The following is an 11581-nucleotide window of genomic DNA, read 5'->3' on the forward strand; positions in this document are numbered from 1 at the left end:
GATTTCATTCTTTTGTATGGTTGAGAATATTGTATTATATATATATGTACATATATATATACACATATATATGTATATAATCTTCTCAACAACCTTATGATGTAAGGACTATTATCCCCATTTTACAGTGGAGGAAGTTAAGGTATATTTAGATTAAATAACTTTGCCAAGGGTGTATACCAATAAGTGGCAGAACCAAAATCAATGATAGGTATTTTTTTTTAATCATTGTTATTAAGAAGAACCTGCTAACTATAAGAATTGCAAAGAAAGAAAATTTACACATACTTTTTAAATCCAGGACAAGCAATTATATAACTAAGATATGTGAAGTATAATTCAATCCAAAGATTTAAATAAGCCTCAAACATTTCCTCCCAAATGGCACACTATTAGGAAAATAGATAATATAAACTTCATTTGACCTCATTTTTTTTTTACATTTAAGACACAATGAAGCAATTTTTGGTTCCAGACCAAGAAAGAGAAGATGCACTTCTCCATATCCCTTCCACTAAGAACAGCTAGAAACCCTGGACATCTCTGTAAGACAAATACAAGAAGCCTGCAAAAGGTGAAAAGGCAGATGTGCTAGGGATCCAGGAACTTAAGGAACAATGTGTCAGTGAGGTCTCTGATGCAAAAAGTATAACACTAGGTTATGGCATTAAATATATGTAGGGGAAATATTTAGGACAATTGAAAGAGGGAAACGAAACTTAGAGAGGTAAAGTTTCTATACTTCACTCAAACTGGTAAAAAAGCAATACCAGTAGATTGTGTTATGCATTGTTAACACATACTTTAAGCAACTACTAAAATAACTATACAAAGAGACACACTCAATAATATTTAGTGATATAGTCGTTGGACGTTTAACAGTGAGTTTTAGAATCAACTAGAATAGAGTGTTTGCCCATTTCTCTTATTTCCTAGTTACGTTACTATTCTAAATAACGTAACTTCTTGGCAAATTAGAGTTAATAACATTCATTTTTGGACCAATTATAGTTAAAACATATTAGCTACATTTATTATGATACTATTAGAGGCCTGATACAATCTGTACACCGGTAGGGTCCCTCAGCCTGGCCTGTGGAGATTGGGCTGAAACCAAGTCTCTGACATCCCTCGAGGGGTCCCGGATTATGAGAGGGCGGTTCTCGGGTGACACACCCCAGAATTGTGCTCTCTCCTCTCTGGTTCTGGGTACGTCACCCAAGAACCACACCTGCTAAGTCACCACATCTCGGCAGCTCCTACACTGAGTGTCTGCCCCCTGGTGGTCATTGCGCATCATAGCTACCAATCAGAGGATGGGACAGTCACTCAGGCTTTTATATATAGAAGATTATATTTTGATTATATCAGACTATTAACCTTATTTTATTTATTTTTGGTACTTTAAATGAATAAATTAGTATAAAACTTAAATATGTATGTAAAGCCTTAGTGATGGTGACCAGCCTCTATGAAATCTACAATAATTTATTAGTAAATAAAGAAGTTATGCATAGATTTTCCTTGATCCCATACATTTTGTACCGTAGATCTTATAAGCTCCTTGATATCAGTCTTGGCAATGATTTTTTTTCCTTATTTAACACCAAAAGCAAAAATAAACAAGTGGGACTACATCAAAAAAATAATTCTGCCCAGCTTGTGTGGCTCTAGTTATGAGACTATGTTATTGAGCATCAATCCACGAACCAGGAGGTCACGTTTCAATTCCCGGGCAGGGCACATGCCTGGAGTGCAGTTTCCGTCCCCAATAGGGGGGTGTGCAGGAGGCAGCCAATCAATGATTCTCTTTCATTACTGATGTTCCTATCTCTCCCTCTCCTTTCCTCTCTATAAATCAATAAAAACATATTTTTTTTAAAAAGTGCTTCTGTGCAGCAAGGGAAACCATAAAAATGAAAAGCCATACTATGGAATGAAAGAGAATATTTGCAAGTCATATATCTTATAAGGATTTAATATTTAAAATATGTAAAGAACTCATACAACTCAATATAACAAAGCAAACAATCCATTTAAAAAATAGGCAGAGAGCCGAAACCGGTTTGGTTCAGTGGATAGAGCGTCAGCCTGCAGACTGAAAGGCCCCAGGTTCAATTCCGGTCAGGGGCATGTACGTGGGTTGCGGGCACTTCCCCAGTGGGGGATGTGCAGGAGGCAGCTGGTCGATGTTTCTCTCTCATCGATGTTTCTAACTCTCTATCTCTCTCCCTTCCTCTCTGTAAAAAATCAATAAAATATATTTTAAAAAATAGGCAGAGAAAAGAGAGACATGTAAAACTTTAGACAATATAAAATAAAAACAAAACAAAACAAAAATAAATAAAAAATAAGCAGAGGATCTGATTAGACATTTTTCCAAAGACAACATACAAATGGCCAACAGGTATATTAAAAGCTGCTCAACATCACTAGTCATCAATGAAATGAACATAAAATTCACAATGAGATATCACCTCACACTTCTTAGCATGACTATCATAAAAAAGACAAGAGATAACAAGTGTTAAAGAGGATGTAGAGGGAATAGGGGACCCTTGTGCACTTGGTGGGAATATAAATTGGTGTAGCTACTAGAAAACAGTATGGAGGGTCCTCAAAAAATTAGAAATAGAACTACCATATGATCCAGCAACTCCATTTCTGGGCATTTATTTAAAGAAAACAAAATTACTATCTTAAAAAAGATACCGGTACCCTCGTGTTCACTGCAACATTATTTACAACGGCCAAGACATGAAAACAACCTAAGTGTCCATCTACAAAGTGTAAATGGTCACAATATATGGAAAAGAGTGAACAGATCTACAAGGGGGGGGGGGGGAGAAAAAACTACATAAGAACCACATTTGATAAATTACAATGAAATACATGACCTGTAGTCTTTGTAAGCCTAGAATTCCAAATTATCCAAATAAAACCAAATCATAAATTAGGCAACATCTCTTACCCTTTGAGACAGGTTGGAGGGATCTGGAGAGTATCATGCTAAGTGAAATAAGTCAGTTAGAGAAAGATAAGTATCACATGATCTCACTCATATGTGGAATCAAAGTGACAAAATAAACCAATGAACAAAGTGGATCCAGAGACCTGGAAGCATGGAACAAAGTGTAGCATCTCAGAGGGAAGACAGGAAAGGGCGGATGGGAGGGAAGTAATCAACCAGACTTTGTATGCATATTTGCATAACCCATGGACACAGACAGTGGGGTAGTGAGGGCCTAGGGTGGAGGGCAGTGGCATGCTAGAAGGGGTCAATGGAAGAAAAAAGGGGACATATTCTTTATTCAACAATAAAGAATTATATATATATAAATTTTTTAAAAAGATTTTATAAAATTCTCAACTCAGACATCTAAACATGTGTCTATCCAAAGCTACTAAATTAAATGTGTCAAGTCAATTATTTGGTGTCATAGGATTCATTAAAAGGTGAGGACTCAGGTATTCCACAAATATATCTACTACATCATCATAATTGTCATCAATCCCACTGCAGTATCATCATTTACTGAACATGTACTAGGTCCCTGTGCAAAGTGTTTTCTTTATTTTACTCAATTAGGCATCATAACAATCCTATAATGTTATTTTTATCTTCATTTTATCAAAGAATAGCAAACGTTTACTGACTATTTACTATGTGTCAGTTTTACTCACAGTGTTTTATAGATAAATACTATTATTATCCTTAATGTAGAGATGAGAAAGAGGATGCTAAAAAGTTAGTAACTCACCCAAAGTCACGCAGCTTCAAATCCTCACATATTGGCTCCAGAGTCTACTCAACTAACTATTAAACTATACTAATATCAAGTAAACCAGCAGAGGGTAAGTAACGTGCCTAAGATCATAAAACCAGAAGGAGCCCAGATTCACAGCCCAGATCTATTTAACTAAGGAGAGTTGTTCTAAACTCCAAATGAATCAAAGCAATATGATTTGACTCACCAAGGAATTATTACTCTGCAAAGACAGAGTTACATACACACTATGAAAATAACAGAGATAGTCCATGAATTTCAATGGTAAGCAATTTAGGAGAATGAAATGTAGTATATCCATGTTGCTTATCTAGGCAACTCTACAGGTAGACCAGTTAATTTTAGTAATAATAGACCAAAAACAAAAGCAGCTTTGGCAAACAGATCTAGTAAATGTCATTTATCAGTCTGAATTTTCTCACAAGTAAATATTCATTAGTACATAAAAGATCTTGAATATATTTTACATCTAGATATTTTATACTATCCAAAAAAAAGTAAAGCATAAACACCAATCAATGGACATATCTAGAAGCAGTAATTTTTAAAGGTATCAGAAACATTTTTAAAGAAATAATAAAAAGTAACAGAATCAAATTAGATTTTTTTTGTTATCTGTCAGAATTGATGCATTTATATTTCTCTCACCTGTAATTACAACCCTGACCCTCATCCCTTAAGAGAGATGTAAATTATGGCCATAAATTTCTTCAGTGCTTTTTGTAAGATTTATAATGTACAATTCTGATACCAGAGCTAAAAATGCCTTTGTTAAACCTGAGCACACAACATATAAATCACAATACTACTACTGGCTTATTTTCAAACATTCCGCTAAGAATTTCAAGTCTCAATTCCAAGAACATCACAGACACACAATGACTATCAGGAAGGGTATCTTACACTTAGTATAGTAATTAAAATACTGAAAGCACTAATGATAAAGAATAAAGCTCATTGACCAATTGAGTCAACTATATATGAGTCTATGGGGCGCAGCTACAGTGTTTTGGACTGAGGAGAGGGCACAAGCCTTGGACTGAGGAGAGGGCACAGTCCTCTCGTTGCCACGTGCAAGTCCCAGCTTGGAGGGCAGACAGAGCCTTCCCAGCACAATTTGCCAACAGCTGTAGCTGTAAGCTTGAACCTGTGGTCTGAACACGTGGCCCCACGTGCCTGAGTGATAGAGTTCAGATGCATGTAATTGAGTGGGAATGAAACCCATGAGAATGATGTAAACAACTTGATCACGCCCCTATTTTGCCTCGTGGCATCTGCTATAAAATAAAGACATGGCTTATGGGCGCTGGTGCTGTCCATCAGAGGGGCAGTGTCCCACGGAGACCCAGCTTTCATTCTCATGTCTGTCTTTTCTAAGCCTTTCATTGCCCCCACTCAGGGTCACTGAACCAGGCTGAGCTGGCATGGCACATAAGGCGCCCTGAGGCTGCGTATGCCATGGCCGTGCCGGCTCCCCACATGAGTCATTATTTTTTCCATGAGTACCTTCAAACACATTAAGCCAGCGTGTTCTGCACCAAACATATCTTTTTTTTCATAATTCCAAACTTAATGAGACATTCTCAGTTAACCTCACACCAATTTATATGTTTACATTCTACTTCCAATTATGTTTTTAAACTAATTGGAAGAATTTTAAAATAATAATGAACCATACCAAACTTATACTATTTCACTATACCTCAAAAGATGGAATATAAAACATTTTTTATTAATAAAATGTTCCTATTCTAAGTAAGATTTGTTGTTTTTTTAGTTATATTGAATCTGTTGGGGGGGGGGGTGTTTTAAGTACCATAAAACAGCCAGTAATCTTCAGTGAGGCATAAAAGTACCAAAAAGAATAAGCTATTATAAATCATTAAAGTTACACCAATGTTAATTTAATGCATCAGTTAACTTCTAACTAATATTAGAGGGAAAGTGGCCAAAGCAGGTTTTATTTACAACTATGTGTGAAAGAATAACAGAAATATTGTTATTAAGATTAATTTAGGCAACATTTAAAACTGGATTTTTACAAATAATAGTATTTGAGCATGATTTGAAATGGATAGATTGTATCACTTGCTAAGAATACCACTGTTCATTTTTAAAGTGTTAAGAGATCTCTACTTTCACCCTTGAGGAAGAAATAGGATCCAAATTAACTAACTTCCAATAACAACTAGAAAACTAAACAAACTATCTATATGACCTTGGACAACAAGCAGCTCAAAACTGACTCCTACATAAAGGGAAACAAATACGTGAGTCCTATAATTACCTGGGGTGTCTTTCTGAAAGCATTTTTAGAAAGCATTTGCAGTATGTAGGAGAGGAAACCCAGATAGAATTCAGTGCATTGCTGGTTGAAAAGACAGAGATTACTGTACAGAAAGGCCAAGGTAACGATTATTTGGGGAGAAAAGTACCTGAAGTGCAAGAGCTACCCCAAATACCTATGGTGGGGGTGGGAGTGAGGGGTGAGGGGTAGGAGGAGAGAAGGACCCTTGAATACCAATCTGCATGTGTTTAGGGTGAAAACGCATAAAGTCGAGCAAAAACAACTTATTGGAAAGAAAAATTAACAGGTAGCTAAAACTGAATAAAATCCTAGAGCTTACACAGAGCCAAGAATCATTCAAATTCTCACAAGCAAGATAAAGACTCCTCATTGAATCCTTAGGGCATTCAGTAAAGATCCAAGAAGACAGGTCTACTTTGCAACTAGGCTAAGAAAGCACAAGAGTAAAGGTTCTAGACCAGCGGTTCTCAACCTGTGGGTCGCGACCCCTTGGGCCGTCAAACGAAACTTTCACAGGGGTCGCCTAAGACCATCCTGCATTTCAGATATTTACATTACGATTCATAACAGTAGCAACATTACAGTTATGAAATAGCCACGAAAAAAATTTTATGGTTGGGTCACAACATGAGGAACTGTATTTAAAGGGCCAGAAGGTTGAGAACCACTGTTCTAGACCTACCCTAGAAAACCTTAAAAAACATTAACACACATGGAAAGGGAAGAGAGAAGGAAAGAAATTTGCTACTACTCTCCCACCCATGCAAATTCCACTTCACATTACATGGGACTTTGTCTTGTGTGCCAACAGAAAAGGATTCCGAGATTCTGCAAGGCATTGCCAGGCCTACAAATAAAGGTAAAGGAGGTAAAAATAGGTACAGGGTAAGAATGAAAAAAAAAAAGGATTTGGTGTGTAAAGAGAACTACTAGTAAGAGTATGCTAAGGTAGTTGAAATGTTGGGGAAAAGATTAGAAGCAATATGTTCTGATGGTTTAAAAAGGTTATGTCATATCAAAAAAATTGAGAAAAATGGTTTGAATAAATATCTCAGACATTATATTAGTTGTTCTGCCAGATGTAATTTTAAAATACAATACAAAGATGTAAATCTGCAGGCATATGGCAAGCTTCCAAAACATGCTAAAATCAATGAGATAGATACATTTGATGCTGAAATCCAGTTTGATAATACTGAATATGATGATAAAGACCATGATGATATCTAATACATTCCAAGTTTTCTGAGGATGAACCCCAAAGGTGATAGTGCTTCCCTGAACTTTAGAAAGTTAAGCGCTTTCTGTGGGGAGGCATAGGACAGGAGTTGGCTGAAGGTGCCTGCCCCTGCCTTGACTTTTCCAAACAAGTCTGAGCCCCCAGGGGTTTACTTAGACATGTCCTTGCTTAAAGGACATGAGAGATGCATGTGCTTTCTCAAGGATGCTTACCCTGCTGATTGTATCTAGAGGTTAATTTTAGTTCAAGCTACTGTTACAATAAAAAGCAGGCATTTGGGGCTTTTTTGGCTCCTTATGCCAACTAGCCCCTTAGCCTCTCTTTCATAGAAACATGTGTCAGAATAATTATTCATCCGTCATTCAGGATCTGCTGGTCAGCCCCAGCAACTTTCTATGTTAGCAATTTTATCTAGGCATCCCTTTCCTAAAAGAATACATGAACTTCTGATATTCAAAAACTCTTGGAAGCAATTTTTTGTCTTCCTGATTATTCCCCTCATTAGTTACATAAAACTTTAACACGTGTTAACAAACAACTTTAAGAAGCTTTTATTGAGCCCAAGTATGTCTAATTCCAAAGTCCTATGTTCTTAATAACTCCCTTAAAAAAGAATGAAAGAAAAGAATAGTCTATATGAGTAGTAAATTAGAAGATTAATGAGAAAAATCCCACTATGCAAGAGAAAATGTTTAGCGTGGTTAACAAACATCTAATAAAGAATTGTAGCATGTCTGAGAAAATGAATTCTTAAAAGTGATTAATATTCTGCATGCCCACTTATTTCCTAAACTTTGGGAAATGTATAAAAAATAAGTTAAAAGTTATATTCATGTGAATAAATACAAGAGCTGACTCAACTTCTACAAAATATGAAGGCAATGATATTTTGCTATTTATGAAAGTGATTCACATTCAAATAAACCTAACTAAAATTCATGGAATTATAACATCCTTAAAATTACAAAAGCCCTAGTTCTTCACTCTCCAAACCTTCAATACAATATACTGCAGACTTCATTTTTAATTCTATGATTATGTGAAAGAAATTATATTGATTTAACACACAGTTAAATTCAATAATAATATTGATCTAATTCATAACTCATTTAAAATGATTCATTCTTAAGTCTTGACCTTAATTTACCAAACTAAACTTTAATACTGATGTATTAGTTCTTTCTCTGGAAATTATCTAACTAGAAAATTTTCAGTACTGATGAATTTTCCAAGATCTGCCCACAAAATCATTTTTGTATACTAAAGTGTCTCATTTAAAAACAAAAGCCACCTAAAATAAAAATAAAAACAAAGAGGTATATTCAAGAGTTTGACTTCCTTCGTGCCCTATGCATATTCCTTCTAGGGGTAGCTATATCAAGTAAAATAAATCCCTGGATCAATAATGTCCCTACTTTCCCAACAAATTACATTAAGTAAAATTAAGTAACCTACTGTAGAGTCCTCCATTAAAAAAAAAAAGTGGGGAGAGCGATAGATTTACTTTTCCTTGTTTATATTTCTCCTACTATATATTCCTAAAAATATATATTATGGATTTGGTATCCAAAAGATCTTCCAGGAAAACTCACATACTTACGTAACTTTTTAGCAGTTTAACGTTCAAATTCAGATTCAACAAAAACTTCCTAGACCAGTGGTCAGCAAGCTCATTAGTCAACAGAGCCAAATATCAACAGTACAATGATTGAAATTTCTTTTGAGAGCCCAATTTTTTAAACTTAAACTATATAGGTAAGTACATTGTTATTAACTTAATTAGGGTACTCCTAAGCTGGCCTTTGCTAAAAACATCCTCAGTCTGATTGAGGTACGTTGGCTGAGGTCGACCCCTTCCAACTCTCCCATCTACATGGGCCATGAAGTTTCAATCGCACTGTACGTGCGCGCCCGCACGTGATATTTTGTGGAAGAGCCACACTCAAGGGGCCAAAGAGCCGCATGTGGCTCGCGAGCCGCGGTTTGCCGACCACTGTCCTAGACTGTACTAGGAATTAAATTCCAACCACAACTGTATAAAAAGGGTATTGATGGCCATATGTTTAAAGGCAAATGACTTTCAGAGAAAGTAAATAATTTGCTCCTACAACTTGTAACAAGTGAATTCAAGGACTGAAATCCAGATATTACTGATGCCAAAAGGAAGGAGGAAGAGAAGACTTACTGCATGTCAATTATGAGCCAGGCACTTGCACACACTTAATTCTTATCATTGCTTTGTAAGCTAGGCACTATATACACTTTGAAGATGAGGAAACTGAAGTAATAAGTAATTAAGGTTTGTACAGCTAGTCATAGTAAAGACAAAACAGAAACCCTGGGGTTACACATTGATAGATTGTTTACCTCAAATCACTACTTGTGATCCAAGGAGGAATGATGTGTTGTTTAATTTTTGTTTTTGGTTTTGTTTTGTTTTGTTCCTACAAAGAAGGGAACAATTTCACTGAATCAATTTTAACAAAATTTTCTAATTCCTTGAGATAATCATCTATGTTGGTAATCCCTGTAGAGTAACTATCAAGAATCCCCATCCCCAGCAGACAAAAAGATAATATTGATAACAGCACTTAGCATGCAAATAGATGTCTACCCGATATTAACCCAATAATCCAACAGGAAAAAAAAACACGTGATTACCTCATGTCCTTAGAATAGCTTTGCAACAAATTAGCCTCCTCTTGAACCAGGTGCCAATTCTTGAAACAAGCTGAAATATTTGTCCCTATTTTACCCAGTGCCCCACATTCTACTAATTTAAGCCTATGATCCCACTCCCCACAAGCATAACTCTAAAGGACAGGAAGAGCAGTAAAAAAAGGGTGGTCTTAAAATGGGAAAGAAACTCTATGGGGACTAAAAAGCAAAATGCTTTTCCTCCCACCTTCTAAATTCTTCTAGATGGACTATTAATAAAAATTAACAAAAACTAATATTAGAAAATCAAATTTTAATATATTGGCACGGAGAATTCATATACTCTTGAAAGTTCCAAAGATGGTCTGGTAAAACTGGGTATACTAGTACACATCATTTTGGACAAAAGAGAAAGGAGGGGTAGGGTAAGAGATTTCAAAGGAAGTAGGCAATTTACAAGTAGTTGAAGAAGAACAACCCAGAAACAATCAGACACAGGGAATAATCTAGTAAACAGGCTCTTGTTTGGGGCCCCTTCTTATCTTCCTTATTTAATTCAAATTAGTCTGCTAAAGAGAGCATTCGAAAATTCCCTCTGAATCTTTTAGGCAGTAAAGGGAGGAGGGTCGAAGGTTCTTTCTGAGTCTTCTGTTTCTTAATAACAAGCTTAAAATCAACATCACAAAAGGCAAAAACTTTGGTACCCTTCAAAACAATACTGTTTCAATAAATAAATAAATAAATAAATACACACACACACACACACACACACACACACACACATGCACACATACATATATATGTATATCAAACCTAAGTAATTTTCACCTCTTTATCATACAAAGTGTCTGTTTTCTGCTAACCTATAAAATTGTCTTCCAAATTGCCTGATATTCTTGACACCATTACAATTAGATAATTATTAGTAACTAGAGGCCCGGTGCACACGTTTGTGCACCAGTGGGGTCCCTGGGCCTGGCCTGAGCCCTCTAGCAATCTGGGACTCTTCGGGGGATGTCAGAGAGCCAGTTTCGGCCGATCCCCGCAAGCCAGACCGAGGGACCCATGCACTGGGCAGGTTTTGGCCTGATCCCCGGCCAGGCTGAGGGACCCCACCGGGGCACAAATCTGTGCACCAGGGCCTCTAGTAAGCATATAAGATCTTTGGTTAATCTCTTCCCACCCTCTCCCTTTCCCCCATTCCCTCCAAGATTCATCAGTTTGTTCCATGTTTCCATGCCTGTGCGTTGAGCGTTTCCCCCTGGTAGTCAGTGTGCTTCACAGTCGAATGGTTGAACGGTCACTTAGGCTTTTATACATATAGATGAGCTGAAGTGCAGGGCCTGGCAGGTGAAGACACTCAGGACACTTGATTAGAGGTGAGTGACTCAGAGAGCTAAGCTGGGAAATGGAGAAATCAGATACATTCAGTCCTTTTTGAAAGGGACTGTGGGCCTCATGGGAAGGCCAAGAACTAAAGTTAGAGTTGATCACTTTTCTCCCCAGGCTGATAATGAAAGCTGTGTTCAAACTTCCCTGGCAGATGCTTGATGGAGAACCGGGCATCCTGAGTGGCAGGGGGGCTGG

At 36.7% G+C, this 11581-nt stretch overlaps 1 protein-coding gene and 1 pseudogene across 7 annotated transcripts in view; one reads left to right on the forward strand and one right to left on the reverse strand.

The window, feature by feature from the left end:
- FUT8 (fucosyltransferase 8 (alpha (1,6) fucosyltransferase)) overlaps window positions 1–11581 on the reverse strand; it is a 256928-nt gene that overhangs the window by 153443 nt on the left and 91904 nt on the right. The gene's annotated exons all lie outside the window — the stretch shown is intronic.
- On the forward strand, window positions 4040–7326 carry LOC107182529 (annotated as a pseudogene).

Source organism: Myotis davidii, unplaced genomic scaffold, assembly GCF_000327345.1.
Source record: "Myotis davidii unplaced genomic scaffold, ASM32734v1 scaffold337, whole genome shotgun sequence".
In the NCBI taxonomy this organism is placed as follows: Eukaryota; Metazoa; Chordata; class Mammalia; order Chiroptera; family Vespertilionidae; genus Myotis; species Myotis davidii.